Source organism: Amblyraja radiata, chromosome 4 (assembly GCF_010909765.2).
Source record: "Amblyraja radiata isolate CabotCenter1 chromosome 4, sAmbRad1.1.pri, whole genome shotgun sequence".
NCBI classification, from domain to species: domain Eukaryota; kingdom Metazoa; phylum Chordata; class Chondrichthyes; order Rajiformes; family Rajidae; genus Amblyraja; species Amblyraja radiata.
Window position 1 is genome coordinate 31,718,359 of NC_045959.1, and position 19,960 is coordinate 31,738,318.

Sequence of the window (19,960 nt, forward strand, 5' to 3'; positions counted from 1 at the left end):
AATTGACCCATTAGAGGAGAAATGCATCTTGAATATACATGTCTCTCCCCATCCCTGAAAACAATTACATTTAAGTGACATATCATCCATTCTGCAGTTATGTAGTTATAATCAGATTTGTTCTTATGTTAATTCTATATGATATTTTACTGTAATTTTGGATGTCGACAGTGGGTCCAGAATACTCGTTGACAAGATCTCTGACACCGAACTATGGAGTACTTGTCAAAGAACTGCCGTCTTTGTTCTGACCACCCTGTATATCTCACACATAAAACAATAAATTATGTAAATCTTATAAAACAATAAATTATGTAAATCAAATATGACAGAAAAATAAAGTGTTATCCTTGTTTATGAATTTTGAGGTAGAATGATTTAAAATTGAGTGGATTGATGCAATATACTGCTAACCCACATATGTTTAGTTATGAGATATTCACATTTAAAAACTCACTCAGTAGCTCGGGTGGCTGCGAGCGGCCGCCAGGACCGAACAGCGGGACCACAGCTAGACCCGGGGCTCGCAGTTGACCTGGGAACTGCAGCTAGTCCCGGTGTGTCCTGGTCCCGGTGTGTCCTGGCCCCTATGCAAAAAAGACTGCAGACCCCTAGACTAAACCAAACCCTCGAACCTGTCCCGCCATCCATTTTTCAAAATTTAGCAACTCAAATGGTGGTGCGTCTTCATTGCCGGGAAATACGGTAACTCATTTCCCTCAAATATATGTTAGATTATCCTCAAATATATGTTAAATTAAAAACTAAACTATGGTAGCAATGCACAGTATTCATGTCTAAAACTCGCACTTCTGCATCAATGTAGGTATGTATACACTATATTTCTTTACACTAATATAGAATGAAAAAATATCTTTGCATGTGTTCATTATATTTTATTCACAATATTAGGATTTCAGAGAGAGAGATTGAATGAAAGAAAAAAAAGTTCAACAAAATTAGAGATCACAAGAAAGAAACTAGAGAAATATACACATGTGTGTGTTATATATTTATGTACATATATATCACACATTTATACGCATCATATATATATATACAGTGGCTTGCAAAAGTATTTATACCCCTTGAACTTTTCCACATTTTGTCACGTTACACCCACAAACGTAAATGTATTTTATTGGGATTTTATGTGATAGACCAACACAAAGTGGCGCATAATTGTGAAGTGGAAGGAAAATGATACATGGTTTTCAAATTTTTTTACAAATAAAAAACTGAAAAGTGTGGCGTGCAAAAGTATTCAGCCCCCTTTACTCTGATACCCCTAAATAAAATCCAGTACAAACAATTGCCTTCAGAAGTCACCTAATTAGTAAATAGAGTCCACTTGTGTGTAATCTAATCTCAGTATAAATACAGCTGTTCTGTGAAGGCCTCAGAGGTTTGTTAGAGAACATTAGTGAACAAACAGCATCATGAAGCCCAAGGAACACACCAGACAGGCCAGGGATAAAGTTGTGGAGAAGTTTAAAGCAGGGTTAGGTTATAAAAAATATCCCAAGCTTTGAACATCTCACGGAGCACTGTTCAATCCATCATCCGAAAATGGAAAGCGTATGGCACAACTGCAAACCTACCAAGACATGGCCGTCCACCTAAACTGACAGGCCGGGCAAGGAGAGCATTGATCAGAGAAGCAGCCAAGAGGCCCATGGTAACTCTGGAGGAGCTGCAGAGATCCACAGCTCAGGTGGGAGAATCTGTCCACAGGACAACTATTAGTCGTGCACTGCACAAATCGGGCCTTTATGGAAGAGTGGCAAGAAGAAAGTCATTGTTGAAAAAAAGCCATAAGAAATCCTGTTTGCAGTTTGCCACAAGCCATGTGGGGGACACAGCTAACATGTGGAGGAAGGTGCTCTGGTCAGATGAGACCAAAATTGAAGATTTTGGCCTAAATGCAAAACGCTATGTGTGGCAGAAAACTAACACTGCACATCACCCTGAACACACCATCCCCACTGTGAAACATGGTGGTGGCAGCATCATGCTGTGGGGATGCTTTTCTTCAGCAGGGACAGGGAAGCTGGTCAGAGTTGATGGGAAGATGGATGGAGCCAAATACAGGGCAATCTTGGAAGAAAACCTGTTAGAGTCTGCAAAAGACTTGAGACTGGGGCGGAGGTTCAACTTCCAGCAGGACAACGACCCTAAACATACAGCCAGAGCTACAATGGAATGATTTAGATCAAAGCATATTCATGTGTTAGAATGGCCCAGTCAAAGTCCAGACCTAAATCCAATTGGGAATCTCTGGCAAGACTTGAAAATTGCTGTTCACAGACGCTCTCCATCCAATCTGACTGAGGTTGAGCTATTTTGCAAAGAAGAATGGGCAAAAATTTCAGTCTCTAGATGTGCAAAGCTGGTAGAGACATACCCCAAAATACTTGCAGCTGTAATTGCAGCGAAAGGTGGTTCTACAAAGTATTGACTCAGGGGGGCTGAATACTTTTGCACGCCACACTTTTCAGTTTTTTATTTGTAAAAAAATTTGAAAAACATGTATCATTTTCCTTCCACTTCACAATTATGCACCACTTTGTGTTGGTTTATCACATAAAATCCCAATAAAATACATTTACGTTTGTGGTTGTAACGTGACAAAATGTGGAAAGGTTCAAGGGGTATGAAAACTTTTGCAAGCCACTGTATATATATATGTGTATATATATATATATACACACACACATATATATATATATATATATATATATATATATATATATATATATATATACACACACACACACACACACACACACACATACATACATATATATATATAATATATATATATATATATATATGTGTGTGTGTGTGTGTGTATATGTGTGTGTATATTATATATAGATATGTGTTGGTGTGTGTTATTTATATATATATATGTGTGTGTGTGTATATGTTATATATCTATCTATATTACTAAAAGTCTGTTCTTGACCGGTTTTGGCCATCTGTGCTGCGATTTCCGAAAGAACGCCGCCACCTATGGCCGTCATTTTTGGCCACCTTGCTCAGAGCTCCCCTCCGCCATATGTGTGCCGAGGTTTTTTCCCGTCGATGAAAATGACAGAGATATTAATGTTTTTACAAAATTCCCCATTCTCTCTGGTGCCCCCGCTGGCGGCAAGGGGGGAGGGACTATAAAACCAGGAAGTGGTGTGCCACACAGTCTCTTCAAGATGGAGGAAGGCAGAGGGTCACGTTTCTCTGAGCTGTGAATAACACTGAACACATGTCTACTCAAATGTAAGTGCCCTTAGTGGTTCTAAAATGCTTACAGAATGTGTCTATTGGTTCTAAAGCTTGCAAAAAAATGTCTATTGGTTCTAAAGCTTACAAAAAGTGTCTCTATTGGTTCTAAAGCTTGCAAAAATTGTCTCTATTGATTCTAAAGCTTGCAAAAAGTGTCTCTATTGCTTCTAAAGCTTACAAAAAGTGTCTATTGCTTCTAAAGCTTGCAAAAAGATGTCTATTGGTTCTAAAGCTTGCAACAAAAATGTCTATTGGTTCTAAACCTTGCAAAAAGTGTCTATTGGTTCTAAAGCTTGCAAAAAATGTCTATTGGCTCTAAAGCTTGCAAAAAAAGTGTCTATTGGTTCTAAAGCTTGGAAATAATGTCTATTCGTTCTAAAGCTTGCAAAAAATGTCTATTGGTTCTAAAGCTTGCAAAAAAATGTCTATTGGTTCTAAAGCTTGCAAAAAGTGTCTCTATTGGTTCTAAAGCTTGCAAAAATTGTATCTATTGCTTCTAAAGCTTGCAAAAAGTGTCTATAGCTTCTAAAGCTTGCAAAAAATGTCTATTGCATCTAAAGCTTGCAAAACAATGTATTTTGCTTCTAAAGCTTGCAAAATGTCTATTGCTTCTAAAGCTTGCAAAACAATGTCTATTGCTTCTAAAGCTTGCAAAACAACGTCTATTGGTTCTAAAGCTTGCAAAAAGTGTCTATTGGTTCTAAACCTTGCAAAAAATGTCTATTGCTTCTAAAGCTTGCAAAACAATGTATTTTGCTTCTAAAGCTTGCAAAATGTATATTGCTTCTAAAGCTTGCAAAACAATGTCTATTGCTTCTAAAGCTTGCAAAACAATGTCTATTGGTTCTAAAGCTTGCAAAAAAATGTCTATTGGTTCTAAAGCTTGCAAAAAATGTCTATTGGTTCTAAAGTTTGCAAAAAGTGTCTCTATTGGTTCTAACGCGGTTCATACTAGCGCTCCAGAAAGCGCCCCCCCCCCCCCCCTCCCCTCCCCTGGTTGGCTTGGCTTGGGTGTGTCTTGAAATTGAAAGGCACTACTTACTGCAAATGGTGGCTTGGGAGCTTTGGCTTGAAGTTGAAAGGCACTATTACTGCAAATGGTGGCTTGGTTGCTTTGGCTTGAAGTTGAAAGGCACTACTTACTGCAAATGGTGGCTTGGGTGTGGCTTGAAGTTGAAAGACACCACTTACTGCAAATGGTGGCATGAAGTTGAAAGGCACTACTTACTGCAAATGGTGGATTGGTTGCTTTGGCTTGAAGTTGAAAGGCACTACTTACTGCAAATGGTGGCTTGGGAGCTTTGACTTGAAGTTGAAAGGCACTATTACTGCAAATGGTGGCTTGGGAGCTCTGACTTGAAGTTGAAAGGCACTACTTACTGCAAATTGTGGCTTGAAGTTGAAAGGCACTACTTACTGCAAATGGTGGCTTGGGAGCTTTGGTTTGAAGTTGAAAGGAACTACTTACTGCAAATGGTGGCGGTTGCTTTGGCTTGAAGTTGAAAGGCACTACTTACTGCAAATGGTGGTTTGGGAGCTTTGAATTTGAAAGGCGCTACATCCTGCAATGATGGCTTGGGTGTGGCTTGAAGTTGAAAGACACCACTTACTGCAAATGGTGGCATGAAATTGAAAGGCACTACTTACTGCAAATGGTGGCTTGGGAGCTTTGACTTGAAGTTGAAAGGCACTACTTACTGCAAATGGAGGCTTGGGAGCTTTGGCTTGAAGTTGAAAGGTACTATTACTGCGAATGGTGGCTTGGTTGCTTTGGCTTGAAGTTGAAATGCACTACTTACTGCAAATGTTGGCTTGGGAGCTTTGACTTGAAGTTGAAAGACACTACTTGCTGCAAATGGTGGCTTGGGAGCTTTGACTTGAAGTTGAAAGGCACTACTTTCTGCAAATGATGGCTTGGGTGCAATGGCTTGGTTAAATGCATTACTTACTGCAAATGGGGGCGTGGGTGCATCGGCTTGAAGTTAAAAGGCACTACTTACTGCAAATTGTGGCTTGAAGTTGAAAGGCACTACTTACTGCAAATGGTGACATGAGGTTGACAGGTACTACTTACTGCAAATGGTTGCTTGGGTGCTTTGGCTTTAAGTTGAAAGGCACTACTTACTGCAAATTGTAGCTTGGTGCTTTGGCATTAAGTTGAAAGGCACTGCAAATGGTGGCATGAAGTTGAAAGGCACTACTTACTGCCAATGGTGGCTTGGTTGCTTTGGCTTGAAGTTGAAAGGCACTACGTACTTCAAATGGTGGCTTGGGAGCATTGGCTTGAAGTTGAAAGGCACTACTTACTGCAAATGGTGGCTTGGTTGCTTTGGCTTGAAGTTGAAAGGCACTACTTACTGCAAATGGTGGCTTGGGAGCTTTGGCTTGAAGTAGCAAAGGCACTACTTACTGCAAATGGTGGCATGAGGTTGACAGGCACTACTTACAGCAAATGGTGGCTTGGGTGCATTGGCTTGATGTTGAAAGGCACTATTTACTGCTAATGGTAGCATGAAGTTGAAAGGCGCTATTACTGCAAATGGTGGCTGGGTTGCTTTGGCTTGAAGTTAAAAGGCACTACTTACTGCAAATGGTGGCTTGAAGTTCAAAGACACCACTTACTGCAAATGGTGGCGTGGGTGCATTGGCTTGAAGTTGAAAGGCACTACTTACTGCAAATGGTAGCTTGGGTGCTTTGGCTTGAAGTTAAAAGGCACTACTGTAAATGCACTTACTTCCTCTTTGCACTGTATATTGATTTTAGACAAAATGCCACCACTTACGGCTGTGATTTTTGGCCATCTTACTCAGTCCCCCTCCGCTGAGCAGGTGCAGAGAATTCTTCCCATCAATGAAAAATAAAAGTTTTATTAGTTTAAAAAAAAATGTTGAGAATCTGTCTCCTGTCAATTACTCCATGAAAGCCACACCTTTTCCGGTTGGGGGGGGGGGGGGGGGGGTTATAAAACCCGGAAATGTGGGTGTGGCTCAGTCTCTGCAAGATGGAGGAGGGAGAGGTATATATATATGTATATATATATATATATATATATGTGTGTGTATATGTATATGTGTGTGTATATGTATGTGTATATATATATATACACACATACATATACACACACATATATATATATACATATATATATACATATATGTGTGTATATGTATGTGTATATACGGGAGTTTTTACGGACATTTTCAACCTCTCACTTCTGAGGTCTGAGGTCCCCACCTGCTTTAAAAGGGCATCAATTATACCGGTGCCCAAGAAGAGTAAGGTGACATGCCTCAATGACTATCGACCAGTGGCACTAACGCCGGTGGTGATGAAGTGCTTTGAGAGGTTGATCATGGAGCAAATCAACTCCTACATCGACAAAAACCTGGACCCACTGCAGTTCGCATACCGCCACAACAGATCAACGGTGGATGCGATCTCGCTGGCCCTCCACTCCGCACTGGACCACTTGGACAACAAAAACTCATATGTCAGGCTGTTATTCATTGATTACAGCTCGGCATTTAACACAATCATCCCCTCCAAACTGGTTACCAAACTCGCAGAACTGGGTCTCTGCGCATCCCTCTGCAACTGGATCCTTGACTTCCTCGTCCACAGACCACAGTCTGTTCGTATTGGTGGAAATGTGTCAGCCTCAATAACAATCAGCACGGGAGCACCTCAAGGCTGCGTGCTCAGCCCCCTGCTGTACTCACTCTATACCCATGACTGCGTAGCGAACCACAGTGCGAACTCCATCATCAAGTTCGCTGACGACACCACTATTGTGGGGCGTATCACTGATGGGGATGAGTCGGAGTACAGAAGAGAGATCGAGCAACTGTCCATATGGTGCCAGCGCAATAACCTGGCCCTCAACACCAGCAAAACCAAGGAACTGATTGTGGACTTTGGAAGGAGTAGGAGGGGGACCCACAGCCCCATTTATATCAACGGGTCGATGGTTGAAAGGGTCAAGAGCTTCAAATTCCTGGGCGTGCACATCTCTGAAGATCTTTCCTGGTCCGAGAACACTAATGCAATCATCAAAAAAGCACATCAGCGCCTCTACTTTCTGAGAAGATTACGGAGAGTCGGATTGTCAAGGAAGACTCTCTCTAACTTCTACAGGTGCACAGTCGAGAGCATGCTGACCGGTTGCATCGTGGCTTGGTTCGGCAATTTGAGCGCCCTGGAGAGGAAAAGACTACAAAAAGTAGTAAACACTGCCCAGTCCATCATCGGCTCTGACCTTCCTTCCATCGAGGGGATTTATCGCAGTCGCTGCCTCAAAAAGGCTGGCAGTATCATCAAAGACCCACACCATCCTGGCCACACACTCATCTCCCTGCTACCTTCAGGTAGAAGGTACAGGAGCCTGAAGACTGCAACAACCAGGTTCAGGAATAGTTACTTCCCCTCAGCCATCAGGCTATTAAACCTGGCTCGGACAAAACTCTGATTATTACCAACCACTTTCTGTTATTTGCACTATCAGTTTATTTATTCATGTGTGTGTATATTTATATCATGGTATATGGACACATTTATCTGTTTTGTAGTAAATGCCTACTATTTTCTGTGTGCTTAAGCAAAGCAAGAATTTCATTGTCCTATACAGGGACACATGACAATAAACTCACTTGAACTTGAACTTGAACTATATATATATATATATATATATATATCTGGTCATCCAACGCAATATTCCACCTCTCAACCAATTCTAATATTGGTGGTCGGTTGGGGGGGGGGGGCTTTCTGGAGCGCTAGTATGGGTGTTGTGGGCTGAAGGGACTGGTTTCCAGAGGGCTAGTATGCAAATTGTGCGCCAAATGGATTCTTGGGCTGGCGTCTCAGTCAATCAAGTCTGTTGTGCTGGCAACTCACTCACTCACGGCTGGTGGGCTGGTAGTTGACTCACGGCTAATCCTTGAAATTCTATTTCGAGCAGGGTATAAGGCCACCAAATTCAAGTGCAGTTCATACCATTTGAAGTAGGGTGCAAAGCCACTAAAGACAGCGAGTCGTGACCGCTCCCTACTCCATCTTGCAGAGACTGAGCCACACCCACATTTCCGGGTTTTATAACCCCCCTCCCCCCCCCACCCCAACCGGAAAAGTGTGGCTTTCATGGAGTGATTGACAGGAGAGAGATTTTTTTTAAACTAATAAAACTTTTATTTTTCATTGATGGGAAGAATTCTCTGCACCTGCTCAGCGGAGGGGGACTGAGTAAGATGGTCAAAAATCACAGCCGCAAGTGGTAGCGTTTTGTCTAAAATCAATATACAGTGCAAACAGGAAGTAAGTGCATTTACAGTAGTGCCTTTTAACTTCAAGCCAAAACACCCAAGCCTCCATTTGCAGTAAGTAGTGCCTTTCAACTTCAAGTCAAAGCTCACAAGCCACCATTTGCAGTAAGTAGTGCCTTTCAACTTCAAGCCACCATTTGCAGTAAGTAGTGCCTTTCAACTTCAAGTCAAAGCTCACAAGCCACCATTTGCAGTAAGTAGTGCCTTTCAACTTCAAGCCAAAGCAACCAAGCCACCATTTGCAGTAAGTAGTGCCTTTCAACTTCAAGCCAATGCTCCCAAGCCAACATTTGCAGTAAGTAGTGCCTTTCAACTTCAAGCCAAAGCAACCAAGCCACCATTGGCAGTAAGTAGTGCCTTTCAACTTCATGCCACCATTTGCAGTGCCTTTCAACTTAATGCCAAAGCACCCAAGCTACAATTTGCAGTAAGTAGTGCCTTTCAACTTAAAGCCAAAGCACCTAAGCCACCATTTGCAGTAAGTAGTACCTGTCAACCTCATGTCACCATTTGCAATAAGTAGTGCCTTTCAACTTCAAGCCACAATTTGCAGTAAGTAGTGCCTTTCAACTTCAAGCCAGTGCACCCACGCCCCCATTTGTAGTAATGCATTTTAACTTCAAGCCATTGCACCCAAGCCACCATCTGCAGTAAGTAGTGCCTTTCAACTTCAAGCCACACCCAAGCCATCATTTGCAGTAAGTAGTGCCTTTCAACTTCAAGCCGCACCCAAGCCACACCCAAACCATCATTTGCAGTAAGTAGTGCCTTTCAACTTCAAGTCAAAGCTCACAAGCCACCATTTGCAGTAAGTAGTGCCTTTCAACTTTAAGTCAAAGCTCCCAAGCTAACATTTGCAGTAAGTAGTGCCTTTCAACTTCATGCCACCATTTGCAGTCAGTGGTGTCTTTCAACTTCAAGCCACACCCAAGCCATCATTTGCAGGAAGTAGTGCCTTTCAACTTCAAAGCTCCCAAGCCACCATTTGCAGTAAGTAGTGCCTTTCAACTTCAAGCCAAAGCAACCGCCACCATTTGCAGTAAGTAGTGCCTTACAACTTCAAACCAAAGCTCCCAAGCCACCATTTGCAGTAAGTAGTGCTTTCAACTTCAAGCCAAAGCACCCAATGAACCATTTGATGTAAGTAGTGCCTTTCAACTTTATGCCACCATTTGCAGTAAGTAATGCTTTTCAACTTCAAGCCATTGCACCCAAGCCACCATTTGCAGTAATAATGCCTTTCAACTGCAAGTCAAAGCACCCAAGCCACCATTTGCAGTAAGTAGAGCCTTTCAACTTCAAGCCAATGCACCCACGCCCCCATTTGCAGTAAGTAGTGCCTTTCAACTTCAAGCCACACCCAAGCCATCATTTGCAGGTAGTGCCTTTCAACTTCAAGCCAAAGCAACCAAGCCACCATTTGCAGTAAGTAGTGCCTTTCAACTTCAAGCCAATGCTCCCAAGCCACCATTTGCAGTAAGTAGTGCCTTTCAACTTCAAACCAAGGCTCCCAAGCCACCACTTGCAGTAAATAGTGCCTTTCAACCTCATGCCACCATTTGCAGTGCCTTTCAACTTAATGCCAAAGCACCCAAGCTACAATTTGCAGCAAGTAGTGCCTTTCAACTTAAAGCCAAAGCACCCAAGCAACCATTTGCAGTAAGTAGTACCTGTCAACCTCATGTCACCATTTGCAGTAAGTAGTGCCTTTCAACTTCAAGCCACAATTTGCTGTAAGTAGTGCCTTTCAACTTCATGCCACCATTTGCAGTAAGTAGTGCCTTTCTATATCAAGACACATCCAAGCCAAGCCAACCAGGGGAGGGGGGGAGGGGCGCTTTCTGGAGTGCTAGTATGAACCGCTTTAGAACCAATAGAGGCACTTTTTGCAAGCTTTAGAACCAATAGACATTTTTTGCAAGCTTTAGAACCAATAGACATTTTTTGCAAGCTTGAGAACCAATAGACATTTATTTTGCAAGCTTTAGAACCAATAGACATTTTTTCTGAGCTTTAGAACCAATAGACATTTTTTTGCAAGCTTTAGAACCAATAGACATTTTTTGCAAGCTTTAGAACCAATAGAGACACTTTTTGCAAGCTTTAGAGCCAATAGACATTTTTTTGCAAGCTTTAGAACAAATAGACATTTTTTTGCAAGCTTTGGAACCAATAGACATTGTTTTGCAAGCTTTAGAAGCAATAGACATTTTTTGCAAGCTTTAGAAGCAATAGACACTTTTTGCAAGTTTTAGAAGCAATAGACACTTTTTGCAAGCTTTAGAACCAATAGAGACAATTTTTGCAAGCTTTAGAACCAATAGACACTTTTTGCAAGCTTTAGAACCAATAGACACTTTTTGCAAGCTTTTGAACCAATAGACACTTTTTGCAAGCTTTAGAACCAATAGGAATTTTTTTGCAAGCTTTAGAACCAATAGACATTTTTTTGCAAGCTTTAGATAGATAGATATATAGCCTTTATTGTCATTCAGACCGAAGTCTGAACGAAATTTCAGCAGCCATACATACAATACAATAAAAACAACAATAAACACATATTAACATCCCCCACAGTGAGTCCACCCAGCATCTCCTCACTGTGATGGAGGCAAAAGTTTTAGGTCTGCAGTCTCTTTCCTCCTCTTCTCCCTCTGCGCTGAGGTGATACCCCCCCCCCCCCCCCCCCACCCCCGGGCGATGTTACAAATCAGTCCCGCGGCTCAAACACCGCGGCCCGGGGTGGTCGAAGCTGCCGCCCACCAGTCCTGCAGACGCAGCCGCTGGCCCGCGGCTGAACCCCAGGCTCAGGCCACCACCGCCAGAACACCATCCCAGCCACCCTCACGTGAGTACTGTACCGTCTTCAGCCTCGGGCTGGGCCACCCCGACATGGGCGCCGAACCTCCCTCTGGCCGGGCCGCCCCGACTTGGGCGTCGCTTCTCCATCTGGCCGGGCTGCCCCGACTTGGGCGTCGCTTCTCCCTCTGGCCGGGCCGCCCCGACTTGGGCGTCACTTCTCCCTCGGGCCGGGCCGCCCCGACATGGGTGCCGAACCTCCCTCGGGCTGCGAGTGCCGCACGTCCCCGAGCTCGGCCGCTCCGACGGGAGCCTCGTTCCACCCTCGGGCTGGCCGCCCTCACGGGAGCGTCACAACCTCTCACAGAAGCACTGTTCCAGCCCTGAGCCGGACCGCCCTCACGGGAGCGAGCTCAGGGCGAGTCCTGATGGGCTCTGCCTCCGGAGCCTCGAGGTCGCCAGCTCCATTAGGCCTCAGCGCAGACGGAGGCAGAGAAGGGGAATATGACAAAAAAGTCGTATTCCCCCGCAGGGAGAGACTGCAAACCCCGTTTCAACCCCCCCCCCCCTAAAACACAAACTAAGAACCAAAAACTAGACTAACCAAAACGAAATTAACAACACAAAAAACACAAACAAACGGAACTGCCGGTGAGCCGCTGCTGCCAGGGCAGCGCCGCCACTCCGAACCAATAGACATTTTTTTGCAAGCTTTAGAACCAATAGACATTTTTTTGCAAGCTTTAGAACCAATAGAGACACTTTTTGCAAGCTTTAGAACCAATAGAGACACTTTTTGCAAGCTTTAGAACCAATAGACATTTTTTTGCAAGCTTTAGAACCAATAGAGACACTTTTTGCAAGCTTTAGAACCAATAGAGACACTTTTTGCAAGCTTTAGAACCAATAGAGACAATTTTTGCAAGCTTTAGAACCAATAGAGACAATTTTTGCATGCTTTAGAACCAATAGAGACAATTTTTGCAAGCTTTAGAACCAATAGAGACAATTTTTGCAAGCTTTAGAACCAATAGAGACAATTTTTGCATGCTTTAGAACCAATAGAGACACTTTTTGCAAGCTTTAGAACCAATAGACATTTTTTTGCCAGCTTTAGAACCAATAGACACATTCTGCAAGCATTTTAGAACCACGAAGGGCACTTACATTTGAGTGGACATGTGCTCAGTGTTATTCACAGCTCAGAGAAAAGTGACCCTCTGCCTTCCTCCATCTTGAAGAGACTGTGTGGCATACCACTTCCTGGTTTTATAGTCCCTCCCCCCTGCCGCCAGCGGGGGCAGCAGAGAGAATGGGGAATTTTGTAAAAACATTAATATCTCTGTCATTTTTAATCAACGGGAAAAATCCTCGGCACACATGCGGCGGAAGGGGGCTCTGAGCAAGGTGGCCAAAAATGACGGACGTAGGTGGCGGCGTTCTCTCGGTAATCACAGCACAGATGGCCAAAACCGGTCAAGAACAGACTTTTAGTAATATAAGATATGTGTGTATATGTATATATATAATGAATACATGTATCTGTCTGTCTGTCTGTCTGTCTGTCTGTCTGTCTGTCTGTCTGTCTGTCTGTCTGTCTGTCTGTTTGTCTGTCTGTCTGTCTGTCTACTATTAAAACTTTGTGTGTGTGTGTATGTGTGTTTGTGGGTGCCAGAAGTGAGTTCAGTTCAGGTAACAACTCCTCCCCCCCTTATTTATTATAAACAAAGATCATAATGGTCTATCATAGAAGGCTAAAATCGACCAAGATAAACTCCTGCAAAATCCAATGGACTAACGTGGATTAAACTGGAGGCATAACGGGGAATCGGATCTTATTCCTAAAATGGCGGAAGTGACGATCCGTTGCGTTCCGATGCGTACTACACGTCAGTCCATTGGATTTCGTAGGAGTGGTCTACCATGTTCCTCTAGTATCTTTGATGCCAAGCCTCCTGACACATTGGTGTGCTTTTTCTACCTATAGGCTCAATGCGGTTGGATCAGGACAAATTGTTGGTGATATTTACGCCCAATAACTTGAGGTTCTTGACTGTCTCCACTTCAGCACCATTGAAGCTGACTTGGTATCCATTGGTTAGGAAGTCGAGGATCCAATTGCTGACTCCAAGGTCTGAAAGTTTGAAGATCAGTATGGTTGGGATTAAAGGTAGACAAAAATGCTGGAGAAACTCAGCGGGTGAGGCAGGAGAGAAGGAATAGGCAATGTTTCTAAATGTTTCTAAATGTTTCTAAATGCAAACTACAAAGGGGAACAGTGCATTAGAGATAGAGTGAGTATTAGCACCAGATACAGTACTTGGTGTGGCACCAGGGACAGCACCTAGTGAGTACTACTGCTCAGTGGGTACCACCGCAGTGAGGACCTGCCCTCAGTGAGTATCAGCAGGTACCGGCACACTAATCACACTAAGTCAGAGGGTGATGAATTTGCGGAATTCTTTGCCACAGAAGGCTGTGGATGCCAAGTCAATGGATATTTTTAAAGCACAGACTAGACTAAGTGGACGGGTCCCAGCTTCACATGGGAGGGCTGGTCCCTCAACGCAGTAATCCACCTCTCCTCCAATTCCAATATACACACACACACTCTCATTGGCGGAAAACCCGGGGGAGCCAGGGGGGATGTGCCCCCCCCCCCCCCCCCCATGTTTTCAGAGGTGGGGGACGGTCCCCCTCACGTTACAAGCTTTGGAAGGTATGTTGGGTTTAATAAGTAGTCGGTCGTTTCGATTCGAGACGCTCGTTCATCACTGCATTCTCTGACTCACAAAAACGATATGCTGTCTATGTGACTGTTAACTGCTATCGATATCCCATTCCTGCATCCTTAGTAATTATAATTGTGTCACATTGTTTTCGTGAGTCAGAGGAATGGAATGGAGTGTTAAATTCCTCGACACATCTGAGTTTTAATGACATTGTCTTTTGTCTATCTCCCGTTAATTTTATTCAAAGGAAGGCGAAATACTTGAAACAAGGTCAGTTCACGAAAACAATGTGTTAGCTGTCACTGTTAATTGCTGCATCGAAATCCATTCATTAATCCTCATAATATAATTGTGGGAGCTGACCTTGCTCCAAGTATGATGCGTTCCTTTGAATAAAATTAACGGGAGGCGCGGGCACAATTATCATTTGAACTTTGGAGGCTGATTTACGTAGGGAAGAAATAGGCGACGTTTCGGGTCGAGACCCTTCTTCGGACCCTTTGTGAACATCGAAATGTCTGACGGTCCAATGCGGAGATGTTTGAAGAGAAGGCATCCATTCATACTTCATCTCAAAAGGAGAAACAAAGAACACTGCATTCATTTTTCATGCGGGTATCACTTTCCAAAAGGTATATTTTAAGTGCTGATCAACTACCTATCTTTTCTCATTTCACTTTTTTATATTTTGTATGAATATTATTGCATGGAAGAAACTGCAGATAATCTACCATATTATGTGCGAGCAGCCCGTTCTTATTCAGTGATACCATCCATGAAAGAATGCTACTTAATCATATACTTTACCCGGGACTTGCACTTATATCATTTCAGATGGGCTAGGGAGGCTTGCGACGTTCATCGGCTCTACAGTTTGCAATTAATGATAGGAAACAAACTTCATTCCAATGTACATTTTAGGGTCAAAGTTCCCTTCGCCGTTTTAAGTGCATTAAATAAACTTGTCATAAAAATAACAGAAATCATATTTACTAATTGAAATTTAACTTCTGGCAAATTTTCAATGTTTTGATTGAACTTTGTAATGTAACCAGCTTTTAAACACAAACTTTCCAGTTTTAACTTCTAACTGAAATATCGATGTTATAAATAAGTCGAGCTATATCTGACTAAATTTAAAATTGGCGAGAAAGCGAACTATTATGTTCAGGTCTTCCAATGTATTTTTATTCGCCTCTGTAATAATTTGGGGGAAATAAAAAAGTTGACATGACAATTTAAACACAGACACAATCGTTAACTAACAATTCACACTTGTAAATATTGATGTAAATGCGAGGACAGAACTTGTGGGCGGAAAGTTCCAATGGTGAACAAAGTGACACAAAGGAAAGTCTAAGTATGGTTTTACTAAATATCTTTATAATAAGGCTTATTTATGCAGCCGTTTTGAAAACTCGTGGATATCGGTTCCCACAATTCATCTCCACCCCCGCTGGACCCACGCTACCCCAGCTGGGCTCATGCCAACCCCGCTGGGCCCACGCCACCCCCGCTGGGTCCACGCCACCCCCGCTGGACCCAGGCCACCCCCGCTGGGCTCACGCCACCCCCGCTGGGCTCACGCCACCCCCGCTGGACCCAGGCCACCCCCGCTGGGCTCACGCCACCCCCGCTGGGCCCACGCCACCTTCAACTTCGCCCCCCCCCCCCACCATCATTTTTCCGCAATTAGAATCCCCTGTCTGGACTCTTTCTGTAAGGTGGCTCCTGTTAGGAATTGTTGGAAATTTAGCCTTTGTTCCTCGTGGTCCTGTGAGTTCAACAAGTAAATGCCCCTTTAATGGCTCGATATCTCACCATCACTTCCATCTAAGGTCACACACATGGAGTCAGGGCTTGTATGTATCCCCAGGCCTCAAGGAGAGCACTGAACAAAAACCTGATTCAAATAAGCAACAAGGAATCAAGGAGTTCAGAAATATTTTAAGTCTAGTTTTATTTTAAAATCTTTACACCTTAATGTGTAAAATCATCCCCTTGTTTAGCTTTATCTTCCATACATTTGCACCTTTTGAGCCATAAGGTTGTGGGAACAATGTCTTTCTGGGACCTAAACACAAAATCCAGGCTGACAGTTTAGAGGAATAGTGGGAAGTGCTGGTCTATTGGAAGTGGCATATTTTGGATGCTAAACAGTTGTGTAGAATAATTCAATGATGCTGTCCAAAGCAGAATAGGGAGAGTCTTGAATGATATGCTTCTTATAAGGAGACAAAAACAATGCGCAGATCTCCAAGGATATGCTCGCCAATGAAGTACAGACTTATTGTAAGCCTTCCCTACTTTTATACTCCATTTCTTGCATTAAAGGTGGTATCAGAAAATGTGGATTGTAACCAAGAGCTTGATCAAATCGAATGTCCTTATTTGATACTCCCTTTGTAGAATGAATTACTCTTCCATGTTGCATTGAGATATTTACAATGTGGTTGCTATGACTCATAGGTTACACATTTGAAAGTGTGTTGCATTGTCTAGGTGTTAGTGTTATTTGTGGGAGCTTGCTGTGTACACTGTGGCTGCTGTGCTTCTGGTGGTTACCATAATTCTAATAAATAATTAATGGATTGGTGAGGGCTTTGGACCATCCCAGACATTATATGGATGCAACAAAGAAGTGAAATTGTAACTTAATTTTATTTGACTTCAAGCATGTTGGGATCTGATTTCGAATTCCATATTTACACAAAGGGCTTTATTTAGTTTGCAAAGGCTCAGATTTGTTCTAGCCAATCCTGACAAGAATTTCACAAATGATGATTGCCCTGTGTCTCATGAAGTCTGGGACAGTGGGAACATCAGCTCCTTAAGTCAAATTGGAGCGCTATCAGTGTTTCCACTTTGACGGAAATTATCCGAAATTCTGGTTCCGGCAGCTGGAAGTTTTGGGGGAAAAAATTGAGACCATCCACACCTGCGCAGTTGGGGGAAGCCGGTGACGCAGTAGCAACGCAAAATGACGCTGTATCTACGCGCGGGCGCAGTGGGCCCGGGCGGGTTCAGATCTCCATTTGCACTCCACACAATCACCTCGATGCCTCATGTCTACTCCAGGTCAGTAATGGAATGTTGCGCTGCAAGAGTGCCCGTTTCTCCGGGCCGGGGGGGGGGGGGGGGCTGCGGTGTCTGCGGCGCGGGGTCGGAGCCGCGCTGCGGGGGAGGGAGAGAGAGGGGGAGGGAGGGAGAGAGAGGGGGAGGGGGATGTGAGAGGGGAAAGGGGGGATTGAGACAGAGGGGGGAGAGAGAGGGGGGAGGGGGAGAGAGTAGAGAGAGGGAGGGAGGGAGGGAGGGGGGAGAGAGCAGTGGTGGGAGAGTGAGGGGGAAGGAGGAGGGGGAAGAGGGAAGGGGGGGATTATCTTTAGTGAGATTGCAAAATTAAGGTAGGTTTTAGAGCAATTATATTTTCTCCTCCATATGAATAATATCAAACAATTGGAACTGCTTTATTTTCCTTGATAACAATACTGAATATATGAATATATGACAAATATGAATTTCATAGTTTGCGACTTTCATTTTGCATCATTTTTAATGTGCACACAGTCGAACAGTAACAGGCAATCAAATCAACACACATTTTCTAAAAAAAGGTTTTATTTACTGCAAAAACTTACAGTATTTTATTTGCAGTGTTTGCATGCTCCTTTATAACATTTTACATTACATTTTACAGTACAACTTGATTATTAAAACAACCTTGATTGGTAAATTGATTATTAAATCAATTCTTGATTTAAAAAAGATGTATACAACGATGATCCAATCATCCCATTCCAATCATCCCATTACTCTTCACTCAACCAAAATTATTTCTGAAATATTGGTCATAATTTTGGTGCAAAAATGCTCCAAAATAAGGCTCAGAATGCACCAGAGAGCATCTAAAACCCCAGAGGCCCTTAAGTGGGCCCTGGACTCAGGCTGCAATGGTCTTTCAGCTTTGGGCTTGTGATTTGCGCTGCATGCACTTATTTCACACAAATCTTTGTAATTCTGCCTTGCCACCCCCCTTTATGAAAAGCTTCGTACAGGCCTGATTAGTATGAATCATTCAACATGGGAAGCATTTTATGTTTGTTCCTATTTTATTTGATACTAGACCAAGTGCAGACCCGTTGGGTCTGTTCCCGGTTGCGATTTGGACCAGCCGATCTGTGGCTTCCGCCAGAGTGACAGAGCCGGACCGGGGGTGGGGGGGAGTGGAGGAGAGCCGGGCAGCAGCAGCAGTTATGGTCGAGCGGGGCACACGATGAGAAGGTGGTCAGCGGGAGGCGAAAAAATGACTGTGGGGGGGGTTGAAGAATTTTATTAAAAATGTGCACAGAAAAATGACTAAATTTAATGAGGAGTGGATTTGCGAATGTAAAAATAAAATCGCTAGCGAAATGGTAAAAATCTCGGCGTTTTTGCGTCTGGTTTTCGCGGAGTAACGAATCAAAGGCAAAATCAAAATGACATACACCCACACACACACACACAGACACAGAGTTTTAAAAGTATATAGAAGAGTTCCTAATATTGAAGCTCTATCGCTTGCGGGTACCGCAAGGCTCGGTGCTGGGACCTCAGCTATTTACAATATACATCAATGATTTAGATGAAGGGATTCAAAGTAACATTGGCAAATTTGCAGATGACACAAAGCTGGGTGGCAGTGTGAACTGTGAGGAGGATGCTATGAGAATCCTTGGTGACTTGGACAGGTTGGGTGAGTGGGCAGATGCATGGCAGATGCAGTTTAATGTGGATAAATGTGAGGTTATCCACTTTGGTAGTGAAAACAGGAAAGCAGATTATTATCTAAATGGTGTCAAGTTGGGAAAATGGGAAGGACAACGGGATCTGGGGGTCCTTGTTCATCAGTCAATGAAAGTAAGCATGCAGGTACAGCAAGCAGTGAAGAAAGTGAATGGCATGTTGGCCTTCATAACAAGAGGAGTTGAGTATGGGAGCAAAGAGGTCCTTCTGCAGTGTACAGGGCTCTAGTGAGACCACACCTGGAGTCAGGCACATGCCGTGAGTAATTACTCAAGGTAAGCAGTCAGTCGGCTTTTTAAAAAAATCTTAAACCGCACATGCGCAGATTGTTCCCTCCGTAAAAATAAAAAATAAAAATAAATAACAATTCAATTTGCCCAAGGCTTCTAAATTTCCTTTATTTTTTAATTACTGAATGGGTGGGGGATGGAGGATGAAGACAGGTGTAGAGATTGTGGGAAAACGGGAGCACACCGGACAAGTTGAATCAGTTGTCATCTTATTGAATGACAATACTAATTCAAGGGACCAATTGGAGGGAGAGGTCCTTTCACAGCGTGTGAAAAGTCTGTGCCAGGGGTTAAAGATGCGGGGAGGGCAGGAGTGTTGAGAAGGAGGGGGTCGGAGATCATGTCAGACTCACTCACCGCTGCCGCAGCGCTCCGGACACGGACAGCAGAACTGGCCACTTCCGGGGAAGGAAGCTGCTCAGGTGACTGCGAGTGGCTGCCGAGACCCGACAGCAGAACCGGCTGCCACTTCAGCGCCATCTGCCGGCCCGCTTACCTCTGGCAGTGCTCTCCGTCTGAACACCTCTCACCTGCCGCTCGCCGACTTCACTCATGTCAGTTGGTTCCCGCAAATCCTTAAATTCCCACAGCCGAGTAACCTCAACCTTGATCGCGCTGTCAGAATTTAAGGATTTATGGGAAGCGGCTGACATGATTGAGGCCGACGATGGAGAGCACTGCCAGAGGTGAGCGGGGGCTGGCAGAAGAGGCAGTCCGTTCCCGGCGGCCACTCGCAGCCACCCGAGCAAATTCACT

At 43.7% G+C, this 19,960-nt stretch overlaps 1 protein-coding gene across 2 annotated transcripts in view; it reads left to right on the plus strand.

Annotated features, from left to right (window-relative positions):
• samd12 (sterile alpha motif domain containing 12) overlaps window positions 1-19,960 on the plus strand; it is a 128,441-nt gene that overhangs the window by 97,961 nt on the left and 10,520 nt on the right. The window lies entirely within an intron of this gene.